This window comes from Ursus arctos, unplaced genomic scaffold (genome assembly GCF_023065955.2).
Source record: "Ursus arctos isolate Adak ecotype North America unplaced genomic scaffold, UrsArc2.0 scaffold_10, whole genome shotgun sequence".
Taxonomy (NCBI): Eukaryota; Metazoa; Chordata; class Mammalia; order Carnivora; family Ursidae; genus Ursus; species Ursus arctos.
In genome coordinates this window covers 72,609,401-72,632,085 of record NW_026622764.1, presented here as the reverse complement: position 1 = coordinate 72,632,085, position 22,685 = coordinate 72,609,401, and the positions used below count along the sequence as shown (strand labels likewise).

Below are 22,685 nucleotides of genomic sequence, written 5' to 3'. Positions count from 1 at the left end.
AATCTGTAAGGTGTGTCAGTGATCGATATAAAATGTTAAGTAATTATATTGTGTAGACCTTTAGTTTTTATCCTAGAAGGTTGAGAAATGTGAGAATCTCAGACACCTTGGCCAAAACAAGAAAGCCAGTCTTTAAGTATTCCTTCCGTCCGTAAGACAGTGCTTATTCACCTTTCCTAAATATATATCTATTTAGAAAATCAGACATTAACGAACACATGCAGTTTGTCAGAACTACATAAGAAAATAACTTTTTTAAGAATAAAATGAGTTCTCATATTTTAGTTTATCTGAAAAAATAGTTTAAAAATCAACTAATTCTAGAAAATCATGGAAATTTGGATGAATACTGGAAGTAAATTGAACATTCTAAGAATGCTGATGATGTGTGAAGTTGAAATCAGAATGTTGCTTAGTGTCTGGAATATTAGGAGTGATGGTCTCCCTTGGTAGTAATTAGCAGTTAACGAGCAGCGTATCCAGAATAGAAGTGTCCCTAAGATAGCTGGAACATCCACCCAAGCAAAATTTTAGTTCTTAAATTTAAAAGCTTAGGAAAGTTTAATTATTGATTCAACTAAAATGCAACTTTTACGAACTGAGGGCTTGATGACATGACATGTCCATGCCAGGAAAGGCACTGGGCCCAGGAATCAGGAGAATTGTGTTCTGAGGCTGGATCAGCCCCTTGAATATGTGAGCTTTGACAAGGCTCTGGAGATGTCTGAACCCGAGTCCACCATACCTGAGGGCAGGTGCCTGCCTTCCTCTCATTCACTGTAGACACTCAGGAGGTCTAGATGATTATCGACAGAAACCTCAGCAATCTTTCTTAGAGGTATTTCTAAGAGTCAAAGTTCTCGATGCATATGAGGGATGTAAGATGAGATATACCTATGTAAAATACATTGTTAAGGTCAGCAGAGACCACGAGACTAAAGCAGATAACAAAGAGGGACACACACGTGTTTCATTACTAGATAGTTGCCTGACAAGGTGGGGACTAATAAGAAACCAAGGCTTTGACTTATTTGAATCCTCCTGACTTTTCTTATTGGCGGTGAATCTTTTGGACATTTACTCTGAGAAATATGCATCGAGACCTCATAACCTGGGATTTTTAGAGCAGGCAGAAGAAACAGTGGTTTAGAAATGGCTGTTGGAGGTTGAAGGAAGACCACTGCTGTCCTTCTCAATCTCAAGGGTCTGTAATGTGGGGTGAGGTGTAGTGCATGTAAGAGTTTGGGGGGACTTTCCTGGGGGGGAGTCAGGTTCCATTTTGGGAGGTGGAGGGGTTTTGAAGAGGTGGAAGATGTAGGGGTGTTATGGGTTGAATTGTGTCTCTCATCCAATAGAAGGACTCCCCTTATATAAAGGGAAACTTGAACCCAGGCACACAAGGAAAACACGATGTAGAGATGAAGGGAGAAATTGTGGTAAGGTTTCCACAAGCTAAGGAATACCACAGATTGCTACCAAACCACCAGGAGCCAAGAGAGAGGCATGGAACAGGTCCTCCCTCACAGTCCTCAAAAGGAACCTACCAAGCCCTTGATCTAAGACTTCTAGCCTCCAGAACTGTGAGATAATACATTTCTTTGTTCTAAGCCAACCAGTTTATGGCATTCTGTGATGGCAGCCCTAGGAGATTAATACCAAAGGAGATGGTGTCACAAAGGAGAAATTTTTGTAGGATTCTTACAGAGTGGTGGATGGTCCAGTCACAGGAAAGGAAGCACGGAGAATAAGCTTGATGTAGAGGAGATAACAGGACTTGCTTCCATTGTGGGTGGCCACAGAATCTGGGAACATTGCTTCGCTTTTACATATGTAATTCACCAGTCACATTTTTCATTGGTAATGGTGGACGTTGCATCAGGTTCTGACAGATGTTGGACTGGAAAAGCTTAAAGAAACATCAGACGAATGTGTCTTGAGGTGTCAACCAGCACCATTGAAAGAGCTCTGCAGTGATTTGTTCTCAAGCTTTCAGCAGGTTGATCAATTTCATCCACTTCACCTGTTGCTGAGTTTTTCTGAACCTTAGCAAGAATGCTAATTAGTTATGAAAACCTATATTGATGAATGAGGTAAAGGTCCTCTAAGGAATATGTACACCATCAGTTAACAGTTGATTTATTCGTTGATGGAATGTCCTTGGAAAGTGTGTTGTAGGTTATAAGGCAAGTTTTTGAAATGTTGTAGGACGTAAGTTAATCCTGTTGACTACATCTATTACTTACGAAAGGAAAAGTATGTACTGTCTTTTAGTGTAGCAGAAACTTTTAAGTCATTAATTATCTTCTATCGTGGATCTGGTTTAGTAATTTTTGTAAACCAACATTCTCCAATGCGTGCCTTGATCCTGCGAGAGGGAAAAGACTGCAGTCCATTCACCCCAAGTATGAATTTCCTTGGGCAACTGCCCAGTTCTTTCCGGTTCCTCAGCTTATAAACTGCTATGAAGGCAGTAGATGTGATTTAGCCCTGAAGCTGGAGGCAGAATATTTTTCTTCATTCTCATCTGTCTTTGTCTGTATTAAAATAAATGGTGACACTTGCATTTGCCCTCCTGCCTGCTCTTTCCTGCCTCCCCTAGATGCGTGTATCAGCCAAATATGAATGTTTGTGGGGTCAGAGATGCTAGTGGGAAATGCACGCTATACATACAAATGTATTTTTGGACATTGCATTTAGAATGCGCTTCCCTTGGCCCTTTTGAAAGGACTAAGCTGGAAGAAGGGCAGAACTTCGTTTTTATACACATGGTTCCATATTTTGAGATTATGAGATCACTTCAGTTCCATCAGCGATATTAACAATGAGGAGGTAATAGCAGGTTGATAATTAGCCTGAGAATCCAGATGGCATTATTGATCCCAGCTCAGCTGTGTCCTCATTATGTGACCCTGGCTAGAAATCTCAAAAGCCACTGTGGTTGAGAGTAACCTGCCCCAGACAGTATTTGTAATAACAAACTCCTTACAAGGCATGCTGTAAAACCAAAGTGAGTTCATCCAGAGGGAAATACTGGAGTTTTCTTATCTTTGTTAGATTGCGTTTTCAGAGGAAAGAACCTTAGATATATTTTGAAGAATATGGTCCCATGTCCTGCAGACAATACAAAGGGAAATCGTTAAGTCAGAGAAAGGCAAATACTGCATGCTCTCACTTGTACGTGGAATCTCAGAAAGACGAACTCCCAGAAAGAAAGACTAAAATGGTGATGACCAGCAGCTGGGGCGTAGGGAGAGGGGAGGGGTTGGTCGGAGAGTAGAAACTTGCAGTTGTAAGATGAGGTAGTTCTGGGGATCTAATGTACGGCATGGTCACTAGAGTCACCAGTACTGTTAGACACCTGAAAGTTGCTAAGAGAGTAGATCTTAAATGTTCTCTCCACAGAAAAGAAACAGCAGTTATGTGATACGATACAGTTGTTAGCTAACACAGTGGCAGTAATCATTTTGCCGTCTATCAGTGTATGAAACCAACGTGTTGTCTGTTGTCTGCCTTAGATTTACTCAGTGTCGGGTGTCAATTATCTCAGAAAAGCTGGATGGGGGAAAGGGAAATTAACACCTTGGGAGAAGGCTGTAGTGATTTTCTGGCTGTGTTACATGATCGAGAGGAGTATGTATCTGTAGGGCAGCACGGGGGTAAGGGACTCACCTGCTCTGATTTGGCTTCAGAATTGTAGGGATTAGGTGGGGGTGTTGATAGTACATAATTCACTTCCCCACTTGTTCTCCTGAAGCTAATGACGAGCCATGTGCATTATGCTGCAAGCTGATTGACGGCAATGGGAAGTGTCACGCTCGGTGACAGGGAAGCCAGCCTAGAATTCAAAGCAAATTGTACAATTAACTTGTCTTTATTTATGTCCTGTTCTGGTTCTAAAAACTGGGCAGGTGATCTGGCATCATTTTCAGGACTGTCTCACGAGGACTTAGAATATCTCATTTGCGTTGTCTGAGTCCATCTGAGCTCTGAACTCCATATCCGCCCTGAGACTGAGTGTGGAACTTTCCTGGTGACTGGGGATGTGCTGGGGTGTTCTCACATAGAGTTACCTATGTGAATTCAGCCAATACATAGTGGATACAAAGACAGGATAATGGGGTTGTATTTAAGGAATGAAGTGAACATCACATGAATGAAATAAGGGTGAGGATTAATTTCTTTTTTTTTTTAATTTATTTATTTGAGAGAGAGTGAGAGTGAGAGAGATCACAGAGGGAGAGGGAGAAGCAGACTCATTGCTGAGCAGAGAGCCCGATGCGGGACTCGACCCCAGGACCCTGAGATCATGACCTGAGCAGAAGTCAGATGCTTAAACGACTGAGCCACCCAGGCACCCCCAATGTCTAACGCTGGTAGAACTTCATTGCTTATGCTTTTAAAAATAAGACTGTTTTTTTTTTAAGATTTTTTTATTTATTTATGTGACAGAGAGACAACCAGCGAGAGAGGGAACACAGCAGGGGAGTGGGAGAGGAAGAAGCAGGCTCCCAGCAGAGGAGCCCGATGTGGGACTCGATCCCGGAACCCCGGGATCATGCCCTGAGCCGAAGGCAGATGCTTAACGACTGCGCTACCCAGGCGCCCCCAAAATAAGACTGTTTTTAAGCAAATACACACCTGAGTTTCATCGTCTAGTTGTTTCCTAGGGTTTGTGTGTGTGTGTGTACGTTCCAAAGAGGGTATTGTAGTAGAAGAGAAATCGCGTAAGAATAGATTTCCGTGGGTTTGAAAGAATGCCATGCAGAAGGCTGACTAAATCCTACGTTTGTGCCCTATGTTTTTTCACCATACTCTGGATACCTTAGGGGGTGACTTCTCACTCTTCTGCTATGAACCTTTGTAAAAATGCCATTCAGTACCCAAGAGGATCCTCCACTGCAAATATTCTTCAGAAGAGACTTTAAAATCCAGATTGTGTAATTTGTACTCCTCATTTTTCCAGCTGAAATTGGCAGGCTTGCTTAATGACATCCTCGATGAGCTAATGGGAAAAGCCCACTCAAGACTAAAACCCTAAAAACAAACAGAAACTCCCGTGATAACAGGGAAGACTTGTACAGAGCATTCAGGCTGTAGGAATTTGCATACTGACGTAAACTTAACGCAGAATGGATGACAAGACCTGGGCATCTTTCTCGGTTATTTAACCTGGGAAATAAGAGCGTAGGGCATAGGCAAATAAAGTAATGAAGCTGTTAAAAGAATTTGAATTTGAACTAGGGCTTTTTTATGGTCCCTTTTATACATTGTAAGGATCTCTTCTTTAGGGATAGTATTTGAGGCTACTTTGTATACTCTAGGTGCTCAAATATGTGTGAGATTTCCTTGTAGTTAGAAAACAGTTAACCCAGGTTGAGTCTATGATGCTCCCTGCTCACTTGTCAGAGATCCTGGTGATCAGGTACTGAAAGGGAACTTTACGAGCACATTCTCTCCCCTGGACGGATGTTATATATGCCTCCATAACAATAGCAGCAAAACGTTTCTTCGCTAGCTGAAAATCTGACCATTGCCACTGAGGAGTATGTAGAGAGAAGTCCATTTAAGACTGAGCTGTAGAAGGGCACCTGGATGGCTCAGTCAGTTGAGCGTCTGCCTTTGGCTCAGGTCATGATCGAGTCCCAAGGCAGGCTCTGCTCAGTGGGGAGCCTGCTTCTCCCTCGGCCACTCCCCGTGCCTCTGCTCTCTCTCTCTCTGTCAAATAAATAAAATCTTTGGAAAAAAAAAAAAAGGACTGAGCTGTCTAAACAGGTCCGAGTGAAAGCCTTTTTTTTTTTTAAACCAGTCAAAATCACTGTGGAATAATTCACATGTATTTCTTAATTCTATACTTCAACCTTGTGGCATCATCTCCAGCTTTTCTTGCCTGTGCTTTCAAAATAGCCCTGTGACCAGAGCTGCTTAGAGAGGATGCGTTTAGTTCCAGCGGGGGGAATCCCGGAGACCGCCAAGGATCATGTTCAGTCTGTGGTACGGTCCTCTACTTCCTCTGGAAAACGAGACCCTTCTTCCTTGTGTTTCCTGATCGCACCCAGGAGTTTTTCAAGTATTTTTTGACAAAGGAGGATGTTACCACCTTTGAGAAGACTTAGAATAGCAGTTTTTGTGTTTCTGTACACATACAAGAGATCAGAAATGGGGATCAGTAGGAACTTACATTCACTTCAACTACAACCCATTTATTCTCTCCATCAGTAGTAAAAAGGGATCAGAGCCAATTAGAGCCAGAGTGTTTGAGTAGGAAAACGTGCCTAGATGTCCATGCTCTTTGGGTTCATATATCTTCGTAAGAGGGAAAGAATTGTGGGAAGGTCAGTAGAAGAGTCAGCTTTCAGGTGTGTATTTCCAAATTTTGTGGTGTTTCCATATAAGAGTTTAAAAACATGAAGGGATTCAGTTTCAATTTTTCGACAAGTAGTAAAGGGTATCATAATGTCTTCCACATACCAGGGAACCTTTGCCGAACAATCTTTGCCCTGAAGTCTGTCTCTGAAGGAGCCCTTATGATATAGTGAGATCTGTGTGAAAACAGAAGAGGCGAGCCCCAAGCATGGAGGGGGAATTCGCCACAAGGGGTTGTATTCTAAGCAGAGGGAATGCTCTGCAAATAATCTAGCATAGACTGGTATTGAGTGTGTGGGGAGGGAGGTAATATGATACAGTTTGAAGATTTATGCTTATATATTACTATGCCATTTAATCTTAAAATCCTGCAAGGCATGCGTCATCATCCCCATTTTATAGATTAGGAAAGAGAAGTAGGGAGTAGCCCTACTGTAATTCGTTAAGTAAATTCAGTAAATTCGTTAAGATAATATTGAATTACCTAAAAAATGTTCCTTGGGGATCTAAAATTAGAAAATTGTGACTTTGCAGGAAGATGACATTTTTAGCTGGTCTGGTTCAGTTATTTTTCTACAAGTATATAAATTAGTTTTGTTTCTTACAAAGATATTCATTGGGTTTTAAAAAATTGATTCAGATAATTCAGAAAATCTGAGGGTTAACTACTAACATATTTGTAGTTCATTCTGATTTGAGAATCAGTTTGGTTTAAAGTCCAATGAAAAAAATTAAGTAGAGATACATTTGTACTATATTTTGGCTCTGTTTTCAAAACAGTCTATACAGATGGTATTGAACATTGTGAATGGACTAAATAATGTAAATTAAGAAAATCTCATAGTAGGGAAATTATTTTTCGCTGAAAGGAGGTGATGAGATTCTCCCCCGTGCTATTTCATGGAGAAGGTTTTTCAGCAGACTGCTCAGGGTTCCGCCACACGGTTTGGAAGGTTCTGAAGAACTGACCTGATTTTTCTCCTCACCACACATCTGAATTTTCTTAAGTTTTGGAACTTTTTTCTGTTTTCAATGTTATATAAACTCTTCGGTTTGACCATTGAATGAAATGTTATGACATTGAAGGGGAAAAAATCCTATAAGCATTAATCAATGTAAGATATTTGTTGCTTTTTCATTCGACCCCAACCGGCTTTCATCCTGACATACACCATCCTGGAGGCATCGGCTGCTTGTTTAATTGTTTAGTACAGAACGTGGTTTGATCTCTTTCTTGTGCTTTCAGTACTGGTAAATTAATCAAAAGAAGTTACTGCTCTGCTGGGCATTAGCATGGGTTTAGATGTTTCTGCTTCGGGGCCTGTTCATCAACGAAAATGCTTTTAAGCCCCAAATGGAGAGTAAACAGTATCGTTGCGGCCGCTTTGAGGTGAGCCATTACTTGTGACCCGCTTACATTTGGGAAGGGGCCTGTTTGTATTAGCAGCTATTCTGGTTTGGGTTGTAGCATTTTCAGAATGTTTTTCCTCCTCTTTTTATTTTAACGTTTTTAGCATTTGCGAAGAGCCACCCCCACCATCATCACCGCACTTACAAAACCATAGGCATTTCTGTCTCGATCTGTGGAAATCAGAATACGGAAACCTAGTTTGGTCCTATGCCAAAATTTCTGTGAAGTTTGAAATCTAAAATACACGGAGGAACCGGTGTTTGTCATTAGAGGACAATGGGATCATAATGCCAACTGAGAGAGAAGTTCTAAGAGCAGTTCTTGGGAATAGAGAATTGTAGTTGGGTTATTTGTTTCCAGGAGATAGAAGTTGGTGCTCTTATTATCATTGGTGCTATCTGTGTCATGCATTGAACTAGGCACCAAGGATACAAAAGAAAACAGTCTTTGCCTTCCAGGAATTAGTTCCTTGAGAAAGACACATAAGTGATCATTTCAGGGTGATGAGGTGAGTGTGCTGACTGAGGGATTCACCAGGGGCTCCAGAACAGAGGGGCCTGGCTAGGTTAGGTGGGCGGGGTTGGGGGAGACCTCTCCCAGGGAGATGGTGACATTGAAGCCAGTCTTCAAAATGGAGTAGAAGTTAGCAGAGGGGAGAGATAGGGAGTTGGAGGAACAAATTTGTCAGGAGGAAAAGCAGGGCAGCAGGACCATGGGTGGGTAGGGGATGGGGCGTGGGCATTGTCAGGGAGGGAGTGTCAGGAAAGGAGCCTCATTAGGCACTGGGGTACTCAGGAAACCTCTTTTAAAAAAAAGATTTATTGTAATTTAATATAGTGTTTTGAGTTTGGAGAAATAAAGGAGAAATTATGTGTTTGAAATATTAGTTTGCAGCCCAAATATGGAAGAGACTCAGAAACCCAGGAAATAAAACTTAGGCATCCACAGGAAGACAGACAATTCGAGATACAGACATAATGCTCCCCTCAGAGTCCGTTACTATTGCATGTTTTTAGTAGCTTTGTTGAGGTATCATGCAGATACAAAATCAATGCATACTTAATGTGTACAATTTGCTGTTTGGACAAATGCAAACACCCATGAAACCATCAACGCAGTCAAAGTAATGGACATATACCCACACCTCCTAAAGTGTGACCAGGAAGCCTCTGGAAGCTTAGGCTCATTCCCGGGGGAGGTGGGGGAGGACCCTGAGGAATTCAAGAAAGTGCAGTAGGAAGAATGGTCTTATGAGTAAGGCAAGGCTACAGCATAGACAGGAGTGGAGGGCAACAAACCCATGGGGTTTCTGCAGATTTTCTCTAAAAATGAAAAGGAAATTAAGACAGGAAGCTCCAGTCATTATTCAGAAGAATGAATTACTTGAGATAACTGTAATACTGTCTCCTGATCAGTGACATCTAAGTTTACTTTAAAAATAATTATTTGTGTGTAAAGAGCTCCTCCTCGTAAAAAATTTCGATTTTGAAAGAGTTGCTCTGGAAAAGCCTAGAAGTCCTTTTGGGATTACATTGGTAGTTAGGTAAAGGAAAGTAGTAGCAACGTATCTGTTTTTGAAGCCCGAGGATTTGTTGTTCTGTTTGTGTGGGGTCTAAAATTCTGGACTGTGTCACAGCATACTGGAAAACTGAGAGGCCCGGGTTCATTGTCTACAGCGGTGCTGGTGAGCTCACAGCCAGCTCTGCTGTCTTCAGGGTACAAACTCCACATTTTCCTGGTGAAATGGAGCCTACTGTGCTTGTATGATTTATTGGGGGGGGGTGTTCTTGAGTCTCCTACAACCTTCTCTGTATTTATTTGAAGGGAACTAAGTTAATCGCACACCCTTGGATTATTTTGAATTCGGCCTCATCAGCGGATGTCTAGTGAGGCTGAGACTGTAGGTAAGAGACGGTTGCCAGGAATGGGGGGCATAGAGGCAGGGGGCAAAGAAACATCAGCCTCTTGTTTTGCAGGACTTTTTCATATGCTTCGGTATTTAGAATGCTGAGACATACCTCCTGAGTCTGTAAATGTCCTGCAGTGTAGTGTAACTCAAGAGGCTACGCTCAAGGTCAACGGTGGCCACGAAAGATTTTAAAGACGAGTACAGTTGAGTGAGGTCTCAAAGGGTATTTAATCAGCTTTTGTTTTTAAGAACTTATTTGCTTTGTCATGATAATAGCAGTACCTATATTCAACGTGAAACACAGAGAACAAAAAGGAGGAAATAATTTGCCTAGATCCGCCCTTGTCAGAGATAACCACTTTCTCCTGCACTTTCATCTCTGCATGTGCACGTGTGTGTCTACGTACTGCCCGTCCCCAGCCAGACGCCACTGGATGTGCAATCTCTCAGCTTGCTGTCTTCATGCTGCAGTACACCATGGATGTACGCCCCAGTTCCACGGGGACACACTTCAGACCTACGGCGCTCTTGATGGTGTGGTGCTTACAGATGGTGCCCTTGGGGCTGTCTTAGGCCCAGCACCTCATCTGCTGATCCGGTGACTTTCCTGGCGTACATTCGTGCAGTTAGCTCTCCTGTTCAGAAGTTATATATGGTCCTATATGTGCGTTGGTAGTAGATTAAGGTGCTTATCTACCCACACGTCAACGTGTGTATTTTTATTGTATTTAGTTTTTGACAAACTCTGTTCAAGCTGTTGCCTTCTCCTGGACTGTTCTTTGGTTGGTTTGGCCTGCCATCCCCTTCCATTCTCTCAGAACGAGCACAGAGAAAGACAGCTGTCATTTTATTTATTTATTTATTTATTTATTTATTTATTTATTTATTTATTTATTTATTTTTGTGGACTCACCACCCTCCACTGTGTCTTTGGCTGCTCACTTAGGATTGGGCAGTCTTCATCTGAAGGGCAGCTGGCCGGCGTGGTGCAGAAATAGGTCTTAGCGCGCTTATTGGAAAAGCCAGTAGTGGCCACGGCATGTTCAAGAGCACCGTATGGGCAAAAAAGCAAGTAAATCTGGGAAGTGGCATCACAAACAGACCCGATGATGCACACTGGGACTTGCTGCCTGAGTGATAACGCCCCAGGGGCTGGTCCCATAGCTGTCTTTGGCTCAACCCACACACATTTAGAAAACCACCTTCAGCTGATTCAGCCGCCCAGCTCAGTTGCTGAGTCATACGAGTGTTGGCCAGACACTCTGGTTGTGTGGTTATTCATTTCCCCATCCCTTTAATGAATACCGTGCTCTACCTTTTAGAGCCCTGTGTCACTGTAAATTTGGAGACTCATTCTGGCGGGGAAGAGTATCCACAAATACTCTCTGAATGCCAGCCACGTGCCAGGTATTGAGGTGAACACTGGGGCATGTTGCAGAACAGCGCGTGTGGTGCCGACCTGCACTGGGGGACCACAGAGGAAAGTTATCCTCAGCATGGAGGGACGGTCTCTCCATGTCTGGGATGGTGTTTCCCAGCTTCTGTCTTAGAGACATGTTGTCATGAGAGCTGGCAGCGCCGTGAGACTCGTGGGATAATGTTCTGGAGTGAAGCGTCTCCCTGACTGTGGGAAGGGTCTCCTTTGCCACTGTGCTGGGCGGGTGGGTGTGCACGAGAGAGAGAGAGAGAGAGAGAGAGAAGCACCACGTGTGTCAAAACTTAGCCTTCAGAGTTAAAGAAAAGTCTGTTTCCTTAGTTAACAGAGCATCTGGAAGAAATAGAGAATAGCTATTTCCTAATGACCATTAAAGTGTATTAAGCCAGCCTTCATGCATACTTTTCTCTTCTTCATTCACTCAAGGACTTGAAAAAAGAAATTACTCCCCTTGCACTTAGCATCATGTGTGTCTGACTTGTTCCAAGAGCCGCTAGGCGCACTGCCGATACCATTTGACTCCGTGGAGATTGAGAGCCCCGCCTTATCGCTGTAGCACCTCAAAAGTGTCAGGCTATCGTTACAAATCTAACTTAATTGCCCGACACGTTTATGTTGGTTAGCTAGTTTGCTACAGTCTGTGTGGCTGGATTATTGAATATATTTTTCTTTGTTTTGTTAATGACCTGAACTTCATTACCTGCCAATAAAGAGTTCCAGAATGTACAAAGAAAGTTGACAAAGAGTATTGGTGGCTTATTAAACTAACTGGCCTGGCGTCTGCTTTACTACTGCTCGGATTATCAGAGAGCAAGTCAAACAGAACGTGCTCACTGCCCAGACCCATCAGACCGTTATCTTCCCAGGAAACAATGGCCTTCTATTTGCTTCTTAGGAAAGTTTCAACTCTAAACATTTCAAATGGAATGTGATATTTTTTGAGCTTTTACTAATCTGATTTAATGGTATATATTTATATATATGGAGAGAGAGAGAGAGAACCACTGCGCGCTCTACCTTTGTAAAAATCAGCCAAAATTACCTTTGCAATAATGTTGAAAAGTATTTTTCTTTGAGTAAAAATGAATATCTTCAATTTTAAAAGAACTTTACCTACAGGTTTGGAGCTCACAGAGAGCCTCAGGTAAGTAAAGCGTCCCGGAGAATTGTCTGATGTCAAAAAGTAGGCAGAGAGGTTTTAGCTTTAAAATTTGTTCAGATCAAATGTAAACAAGTTCAGATTTTAACTTTTTTTTTAAATAATATTTAATCATTTCAGAGATAAAGTGCTTTTTAAATTTTATTTTTTACTATAGTAACAGGCCATCTGTGATGGAAGAGAATACGTAATTACAGTTTTCATTGGGATTTTTAGGCTAACTGAACATGGGCATCTGTTAGAGGGGGTAGTTCTGTGTTTAACTTATTCATTGGTGTTATTTTACATGGTTAAGCTTGTTTGAAATCTGTCTTCTATCAATTTCTGTCCCTTTTCTTTGGAAAGAGTAAAATGGATTATGGACTTTCATTTTATTAATTGTATCCCTATTGGGTTATTTGCTGTTTCATTTCATTTTGGGAGACAAGAGTAAGAGGAAAAACTATTTCTAGTACACAAATGAGAAAGAATCATGCTTCCGTGTTTGATCATGAGATCGTGCTGGTGGCAGTTACACATTTTTTGTGTTTGTAATGTGTCCTAGTGAACAGCTGATGTGATTGTAGGGTATCAGGACAGACTAAAGCTAATTACACAGTTCTAATCATTCAAGAAAAGTGCTGATATTATTACAATTCCATCTGCAGAGGCAGGCTTTCCCCACTTTAACTCCCAACTTTGCCCAGGCACAAAGCTCCTGAGAGAGGTGTGCTGACCGTTGTTCGTTCTTTGTTCCCATTTGCTCACTTCTCCAAACCTCCACGTGCTCCATTCACCTCACAGCATCTAGCAGAACTGCTTCTGTTATTTCTGCAATGTGACCCGTGGAGGGAAACTTGGCAGCCGCCATGGTGTGCCAAGTACTTTGTTGGATGTACGGACAATTAAAAACTGAAGACATAATCTTTACTCTGCAAGAACTCACAGTCTTATTTAAGTGTTTACATACATTCATATTCAGTATGTATGAACATTAGTGTGAATTAGTATGCAATTTAATGGGTTGTTATATAAAGAATTATGTAAAGTTATGCATGAAAACAATCTGATACAGGACTTTAAGGGATTGTGGGACACACTAGCCAAAATTTTCTTCTCTGCTGTTTCTCATCCCACCTCCATCCAGAAACCCTGGGGGGGCCCTGAAGCCAGGAACTTAGGGGAGAGTGTTCCTAGCCAGGACTAGCATGGAGCCTGGATGGTGACCTCAATGGATGGGTGATGAGGGGTGGTTGGCACTTAATCCAAGAGTCAGGAAGAAGCTAAGAGGTGAGTTTTTCCCCCATCTTTCAAAATGCTTACCCACCTTTCGCATGTATTTGGTCTTCATGAGGCATGTGGCAGCGGGAACACCTGCAAGTCAAAGGCGAGAACTGAGACTCAGGATCAGGTAACTTCGTGGGGTTCTCAGAGTGCTGGGTACGGATGATCCTTTGCCTGTGCTCTGTCCCCCAGCCTGGCCTGGCCCGGCCCGATTGCTCAGCAGAAGTAGGTGAAGCTTCTCTAATGGGTGTTTGCATAGTAGCCAGGAGTGGAGCAGAGTGGCTGAGCAGGCAGACCTTGGGGTGAGACAGCTGTAGTTGGGTCCTGTCTTGGCTGCTTATTAAGTTCTGTGACCTTGGGCATACTGTGTCAACCACTCTGAGCCTAGTTTTCTCGCCCTTGAGTTGATCAGGATGACACTACTGATTTCTCGGAGTTGCAGTGAGGATTAAATTAGCCAGTGTGTGGAGGGTACTTAGCTCCGTCACTGATGAATAAGTAGTGTGTATTAAATCAGCACTTGCTGCTGCTCCTTTATGACGATGATTATTATAAAATAATAAAATATTTTTGCTTTCATCTTTAAAGTATAGGTTTTAATGCTTGCTCTGGGAGCACATATACTAAAATTGGAAAAAATACAGGCAAGATTAGTATGGTCCCTGCACAAGGAGGACACACAAATTTGTGAAGCATTCCATTTTTAAAAAAGCAATATTAAGAAACATTAGAAACCCTCATTGTTGGTCACAGTGGCAAGAACACAGAACTGGGGAGGTTGTCTGTCTGAATGAGTGGAGGCAAGGATGCCAGGTCTGCCCTAATCGTGGATTCCTCTCGTGTGAAGCGTTCCCCACCATCCCGCCTTGCTCATCCGATCACACGTGGTCATCACCTGAGTTCTGTCCTCCCTCCTCCACAGCCTGAGCCCTCCACAGCTTGAACCCAGCTGGAATAGAACGGACTCTCCGGCTGCTGCAAGAGGGCTAGGATTTTCTTAGCAACCTGCAGGATCATAAAGGCTTTCCCCACATGTAGGTTAGGATCACCTTGGACCTCAGGTCACAGAATCTGGGTGTGGGCCATAGGATTGGGGAAAAAAAACCCCACAAAAAATAAGCTTCATTGGGCCCAGTGCGTGCTCTTATCACCTGTATGTCCCTGGAGCCCAAAGGAAGGCCTGGGATGCACTTGTCACTTTGCCTTTGAAACTGCACTCTAAGTGGGTGATGGGTTATTTTGTGACATTGCTTTAAAAATTGTAACATCAAATTGTATCACTGCTTTAGATTCTATCTATAGTATATATCAATTCAATTTCATGAGATACTATGTATTTGCATGTTAGAAATAAAAGAAAAAGAGGGTATTCTCTCTAACTTTGCTTGCTATAACACTGCTTTAGCCTCTCCTAACACACACCCTTAGTTGAGGCTCAGTTTGGTCAATGACTCCCATTCTCAACAGTGAGGTGGGTATAACTGCAAGATTTAAGCATTTCTCACCTTCTGCATTGTATTTCTAGACTTTTACAGGATAAGGAGTAAAATGCATAAAGCTGGGAGACTCTGCTGAATGTGCTCCTGATACATCCCCTAGACTTCGCAGGTTTCTTGGCTGGAACTTTCTTCATTCTGAACTCCCCTCTGGTTGTAGCCCTAATGCGAGTAGGCATGTATGTCGCTAGCTCTGGGTCTTGATCTCCTGGCCAAGCTCAGCATCAGGCTTTCTGTCCTGACAGCAGCGTGATCTTGCTTACCTGTCCACTGCAGCTGCCAAGGTGAACGGGGCAGGTGCTAGTTGCACTGACCCCGCCTATCAAACCACATAAATGGCAAACTTGATTTTTAGGTGGTGGCCCTGCTTATAGGAGGCAGTTACCTGATAAATGTGGTTGTTGGTGTATTAATTTACTCTGAAAAGTGTAGCTACCAGGTGGACTTGAAGGTTGAGATTTGGGCCTCTCTGAACAGGCGTTGTAATGAATAATACTTTAATCTTTCTTTTTCTTTGATCAAAACTGAAATATGATCATTACTCATTTAGTATGATAAGTATATTCTTGAACATGAAATGAAAACAAAGTTAAGAAGGAGGACAAGGAGAGCTGTGTTTGAAGTCCAAAACAATCACTGAAAAATGGATAATTCAAGAGACATTTGTTTGTTACCTATTGTATTTGGTGCTACAGCTTTTAAAGATGAGTAAAAGAAATCCCTAAGACCAGGTAGCTGACAGCCTAATTATGGAGATAGAAATACACAGCCAACTATATTTCAGACCAGGCTTTGTCCAAAGAAGTGCTATTATAATAGTCTTAATCAGTCAGAAGAGCAAGTTACAAATTAAGTTTGCAGTAGATTAAGTTGACTACTCTTATACTTAGCTGTTGTAATTGATTTCTCCTGTGGGTGCACAGTGTCTTGGGGCTCATGTTCTCTCTTTACACAGACGTTCACATGGTTGGTCACTGTGCTCATGCTCGCCCCTCCCCCACCCAGGCTCTCCTGTCCCATCTGCCTGATGTCTGTTGATCTTTCTCTGTCACTTTCTGGGACTTTAGCAGATGTATAGAACCAGTAGGAGTCATTTTCATGTTCTGCTTTGGCAATGGTAGAATGCTGCCGCTTCCCCCTCCCAATAGATTTTATTTTTTTATAACAGTTTTAGGTTCACAGCAAAATTGAGTGGAAGGTACAGAGATTTTTACAACTCATACAGAGCCTCCCCGACTATCAACATCCACCCCCCGACAGTGGTACATTTGTTACAATCGATGAACCTACACTGACACATCCTTATCACCCGGGGTCCATGGTTTACATTAGAGTTCACTCTTTTTTTAAATTATTTTTTATTTTTTATTTTAATGTTTTTTAAATTATATTATGTTAGTCACCATACAGTACATCCCTGGTTTCAGATGTAAAGTTCGATGATTCATTAGTTGCATATAACACCCAGTGCACCATTCAATACGTGCCCTCCTTACTACCCATCACCAGCCTATCCCATTCCCCCACTCCCCTCCCCTCTGAAGCCCTCAGTTTGTTTCTCATAGTCCATAGTCTCTCATGCTTCATTCCCCCTTCTGATTACCCCCCTTTCTTTATCCTTTCTTCCCCTACCGATCATCCTAGTTCTTATGTTCCATAGATGAGAGAAATCATATGATAATTGTCTTCCTCTGCTTGACTTATTTCACTTAGCATTATCTCCTCCAGTGCCGTCCATGTTGCAGCAAATGTTGAGAATTCGTTCTTTCTGATAGCTGAGTAATATTCCATTGTATATATGGACCACAACTTCTTAATCCCGTCATCTGCTGAAGGGCATCTTGGTTCCTTCCACGATTTAGCTATTGTGGACAATGCTGCTATGAACATTGGGGTGCAGATGGCTCTTCTCTTCACTACGTCTGTATCTTTGGGGTAAATACCCAGTAGTGCAATGGCTAGGTCATAGGGTAGCTCAATTTTTAACTTTTTAAGGGACCTCCACAGTGTTTTCCAAAGTGGCTGTACCAACTTGCATTCCCTCCAGCAATGTAGGAGGGATCCCCTTTCTCCACATCCTCTCCAGCAATTGTTGTTTCTTGCCTTGTCAATTTTTGCCATTCTAACTGGCATAAGGTGGTATCTTAGTGTGGTTTCTATTTGAATTTCCCTGATGGCTAATGATTTTGAACATTTTTTCATGTGTCTGTTAGCCATTTGTATGTCATCATTGGAAAAGTGTCTGTTCATATCTTCTGCCCATTTTATTATTTGTTTATTTGTTTCTCGCATATTGAGTTTGAGAAATTCTTTGTGGATCTTGGATACCAGTCTTTTATCTGTAGCATCATTTGCAAATATATTCTCCCATTCCGTGGGCAAATGTAGCTCCAGAAAGGCATTATCATTTCTTACTATTGACATCAAGAATTTGTGGTGTATTAAATACAGGCTTTAGGTTTGAGAAGGGGCATATGATTCTTGGAAGAAAGAGCTTTGTCTAACTTCTTTGCATTTCCACCCAACAAATTCCACTCTCAAATTTTCAAATTTGGGAGAGTGGGTGTACATGGTGTTGGTCACTGCCGTCCCTGTGGCTCTCTAAGGCTCTGGGTTGCTTGGATCGGGCCTGGGCTGAAGGTCAAGAGGCAGACAGGCTGCCCCACTTTTTCCAGAGTACAGGTAGTTACAGCTCAGCTTATTTATTGGATTGGTTATCAGGTGACCTTTGCGACAGGTGAAGGGCAGGTCTAATTAAAATCATTCTATTAAGCGTCTTGGTCATCATTTATTTTCAGTGGTGCATGAACTCATGATCCGTGGTCCTGAAGGAGCCATAATCTTGCTCTAAAATGTCAAAACTCAAAGCCTTCTCAGGTTTCCTCTCGGTTCTATTTCCTATTCCCACCATCCCCACAGCAGAGGCCAGGCACGCTGTTTTGAAATACTAGTGAAATTTTCAGTGGAGAACAATAAATGTATGTTAACTCCAAGGAAGGCAGACACTCCTGAGAGAGTTTGGGGGGCTTTAATAAAGCATTTCAAGGAAGCAGAGTATCGAATTAATGCTTTTTGTGCTAAAAACATTAAGGTATTTAAATGTGTTATTCTAATCCCTGTTTCAGCCTGGGAACAGAAGGATCTAATATCTTTTATTTAAATCCCAGCCTTCCTAGTCTGGGCCCTTCTTTTCAGCCTAGTACAGGAAGAAACAGACTATAGCCAGTTGACTTCAGTGAATATAAACCCGTATGTAATTCACAACATACGACCTATTAAATTTTTACATCAAGTGTGGTTGCCCAGATCTTGATATATTCTGTATCATTTCATGGGAGATGTTAGGTTTTCAGAAGCTAGACTCCTGTAGGAGCACCCCTTTAATTGTTCTGTTTCCTGGACATGCAATAAAATTGTCATGGACACAAGTACGGATGCATAAATTCTGAACCCCCAAGCAGGGGATACTTATTTCAAAGTGAGCCCTTTCTGGTTGTGGAGTAAGCTGATCTCGGGCAGACAGGGTGTCCTCCCTTTCCCAGAGAGCCCCTCTGAAAGCCTCAGCTGCGCGGGCAGCATTTACGGCCAAAGCACAGGCAGGATCAGGTTATAAGGTTTTTGTTCGGTGAATAAAGAATATCGGGTTCCCTCACAGCTCACAACTGAACGATGGTTGATCGCTCCCTCCCAGGCTGGATAGAAGAGAAGGCTCACAGGCCGGTGACGGCAGTCACCAAATAGTAATTAAGGTCAGTGATAAATGTAGCACCTCATCCCCAAAGCAGTCCGTAGAGTTTGTTTCCCCCCCACCCCTTGAGAATTCTTGTTTGTTGAGAAGTTATTTGGATTTTGAAATCAAGATTTAGGGGCCATATAAGGGTAACTTCGAGTGACTAGTATCTAGTCGTAACATTATCCATATTTAAAGCCCGGACAGTGCATCTAAGGTGAAAGTGTACGATACTTTGATTAAGACACTGGCAAAGTTGCTTTTCAAGGTTTGAAACTAAAAGGTAGGAGAATCAAGACCACGTTTTGTGCAGTGCGTGTGTGTATGAGTGTGTGTAACACTGAGGTAATCAGTGACCCCTTAGCTACAGTATTAAATATTGGAACCTTTTAAACAACAAGGAAATTATTACTAGCAGTTGTTAGTATATGGTCAGAGTGGCCAATTTATACAAATAGTGTTTTTAAAAAGCTCTCGTATTCTCTCTCGCTTTCAGCCTGCCTGGCTGCCCCTCCGTTCTCCTCCCCCTTTATGACAGAGTGTGAAGGAGAGCTCATCTCTTCTTTCTGAAAGCTGAGGTCTCTACTGGAGTGTGGAAAGATTTAAGTTTAGTATTTTTGAAAAAAATGAATTCTTCTACCATGTCGAAAATAATCTTCGTGCTTTTAGGATGGAAATTTTAAGCTTTCTGCAATTTGAATTTGATATATGCCCAAATATGTGTTAAATTCCTAAAATGACTGTGGAATTCCACCACCAAGCTACAAAGCAGAATGATGACACAGCTACGTGTTTCCTGCCTGACCTGGCACAGTCAGACTTGTCACATTGTACCAACAGTGTGTATTCGGCCTACAGTGTAACCGAAGGGAGCCAGCCTTCACACAGGGAATGTCGTCAGAACATCCCCAAATAAGCAATGCCATCAGAACATCTGGGCTCTTCGATTAGTTGCTTAGCAGCTCTGGTGGCATACTGGCCTGTATGTCTCAAGGGTGGCTGGATTATATCCGGGTTCATAGCTATTTCATGCAGATTTGTATCACCAATAATGAGATCTAGGTCCATCATTTCACTCTGCCAGCAAAGTCAATGCTTATTCTACTGGGCACTGGGTTGAAAAGTTACTAATAGTACAAAGGTATGTAGGTATTTGAGATTATGATAGAAGGTGATTTAAGACTGAAATCATGCTGCAAGGAGCAAATACGGGGTGAGGTGTTTAAATGTAAAGACTTTGTTTGGATGATTTTCATTGCCCGACATCCCTGAGACACTGGGTAAGAAAAGACTTGGTAAGCTGGTATGGGTTAAGCCCTCAAAGTGCTTATGCAAGATGATACTCAGGAGCTAACTGTTGGCTTATTGTAGTCAAAGCATGAGGATCGAAAGAGGCAGGGGACAAAAGCCCAGGCTTATGTGGTAGCCCTTCCCAGGAGAGCCCTATGTGAAGCCAAGGATTGTTGTCTGTTACATGTCATTAAGAGCTGTCATAAAAAGCCTATAATAAGCCTATAACGTTTTTAAGGATATTGGTAGAAAACAGAATCAAGGCCACTGGCGTATTCAGTGAGGAAGTTTGCAAACAGTGTCCAACCCTAGACCACAGGAATAGTGGGCTCTTTCTAACTCCTTTCTGTGGGTGATAAACTTAGATCTCACAGAGGTGCACCATTGTTTTTGTATTGCTTTCATTATCTCCATCTGTGAGTAGAAGTAGTCTTTCAGAATTACACACCAATAGCATGTTTCCATTTATAGGAAAGTTCATGGGGGCACCTGGGTGGCTCAGTTGGTTAAGCATCTGGCTTCAGCTCAGGTCATGATCCCAGGCTCCAGGGATTGAGTCCCACATCGGGCTCCTTGCTCAGTGGGGAGTCTCCTTCTCCTGCCTGCCACTCCCGTTGCTTGTACTCTCTGTCAAATAAATAAATAAAATATTTAAAAACAAAAGAAAGAAAGTGTATTTTTAAGTAGAATTGTGTTTTTTTCCTATTCTTCATGGTTATGATTAGAGATATAATTCATCTTAGAATCATGACTTCGGTAGTCACTGTTTATTGAACATCTGCCATAAAAATGACAGGGTTAGCATTTGGGGTGGGGTGTGAGAGGGATGGATGGAAAAGGAGGGGAAGGGGAAGGGGAAGGTGAGGGAGACAAACACATCCCCCATAACGCGTATAATCATTACACTGCATACATTGAGTTAATTGAAAGAGACGTACCTGTTAAATCATTCCAGGATCAGTTCCTGAAACGTTGGTGTCCATGACATTCCCCCTTGTGGTCTGTCATCCTGTCCTCTCTTTTATGAGGCAGCCTTTTTATAAGGTTATTGAAAGAATAGCAACTTCGGTCATATGGCATTTTGTAGGAAACCCCATCTTTTATATTGCCAATCAAATGTGGTTTGAACATTTTAAGGATGGAGAGAAATCCTTCCACAGCAGAGCCTCCATAACATCTCAGTTTTTGGAGGAAATGCTGCGGTAGGATAGAACCCTTCACTGCCAAAGCAACCAAAGCCAGAGACGCTCATCCCTGAAAGTCTGTCTATGTTGCTCATTTAGCAACTAGGTGCATGGTGCTACCCTCTCAAACCCATTATCTCATGGATGGTTTTTTCCTCTGTGCTTTTGAGAATGTTTTGCTCCACCCCCAACCCTATGAGGCCGCATCTTGGTCAGGCACTGAATTTTTGAAGTAAAGCCTGAACCACATCTTCAATTACATCTTTGTGAGGCATTGAGACACCATCTCTTATGGCTTCCTTGTGTATAAGATAGCTCTTTCTCTATGTGTACATTTTTATAATGAAGGGGCATTTAAGTCTATTTGAGAACCACTGAGTGAGGGAGTTTAAATTTCACTTCTTTGTGCCTACACATTAGGTAGCCTCAGGTACCTATTGGGCTTGCCCAGACACCCCTTCCTGCGGCCCCCTCTCCCCTGAAGCCTCCCATCTGCCGCTCTGCTCTAGGGACTGTCCCAAGCTGCCAACATGATCTGCTTTTGGAGCTAAAGGCTATGGTGAGATGCACTTAAAGAACTGAGGCATGAGATTAAATTTGAGAGTCATACATTTTGGGTCAGAGCACCAGGATAGAATGTTCCAGAAAGGTAAAACTGTCCAGGAGACCTGGACAACTGGCCCTGCATCAGTGCACTAAATGCATCTAAGGAAAGAATACAGGGGTCAGAATGGGTGTTGGTCAGCCACAGAAGCACTTATTAAACAGATACATAGGGTAGTTTAATTGATTTTAGATTTTAGATCTCTATGTTAAGGTGTTCATTTATCTGCAAACTGAGATTTTTTTTAAGATGTTGCAATTTTCGAAACATTTAGGATTACTGGCTGCTATGAGAAATAAGGTATAATATTTTAATTTTTTTAAGGAAAGAGAATCACTTTCATAAGGATAATTATCTTTAAGTTATCAGGAAAATCGAATTTTTCATTCCTTAAATCATAGTCGTTGGTTTCTGCATCACTAAAAAAAGCTTACAAAGTCCTGTAGATCATATTTTTGGTTAGTACTTCCTCTTTCTCAGCCTCTTATGTGAGACACTCAGATTGGAATACTATTTTAAATGAAATTCCAACCCTATTTTGTACTCACTATTTGGGGGTTAAAAGCAAAGAAGAACCAACATATACAAAGCTTGAAAGAAGGGGATGAGATTCAGTGTTCCTGGTAATTGTTAAATGTCACTTTATGAAAATTTTACATGTGTCTTATGCTATGGAAATGTAAGCTTAGCTAATTAAAACTTTGAACCAGAGGGATCTTGTGATCTTGTCCGGGTCAGTGCTAACTACATCAGTGTTGTCCATAGACAAGCAGTGTCAGCATCACCTGGGAGCTTGTTAAATGCACACTTCTGAATCAAAACCTATATTTTTACAAGCTCT

At 42.1% G+C, this 22,685-nt stretch overlaps 1 protein-coding gene and 1 non-coding gene across 2 annotated transcripts in view; both read left to right on the top strand.

Annotated features, from left to right (window-relative positions):
• The window catches only part of ATP8A2 (ATPase phospholipid transporting 8A2), a 479,733-nt gene that overhangs the window by 231,132 nt on the left and 225,916 nt on the right, over nucleotides 1-22,685 (top strand). The window lies entirely within an intron of this gene.
• LOC113251580 (U6 spliceosomal RNA) lies at nucleotides 14,144-14,247 on the top strand. Its single transcript, XR_003314553.2, has one exon. It is a non-coding gene; the product is annotated as a U6 spliceosomal RNA (small nuclear RNA).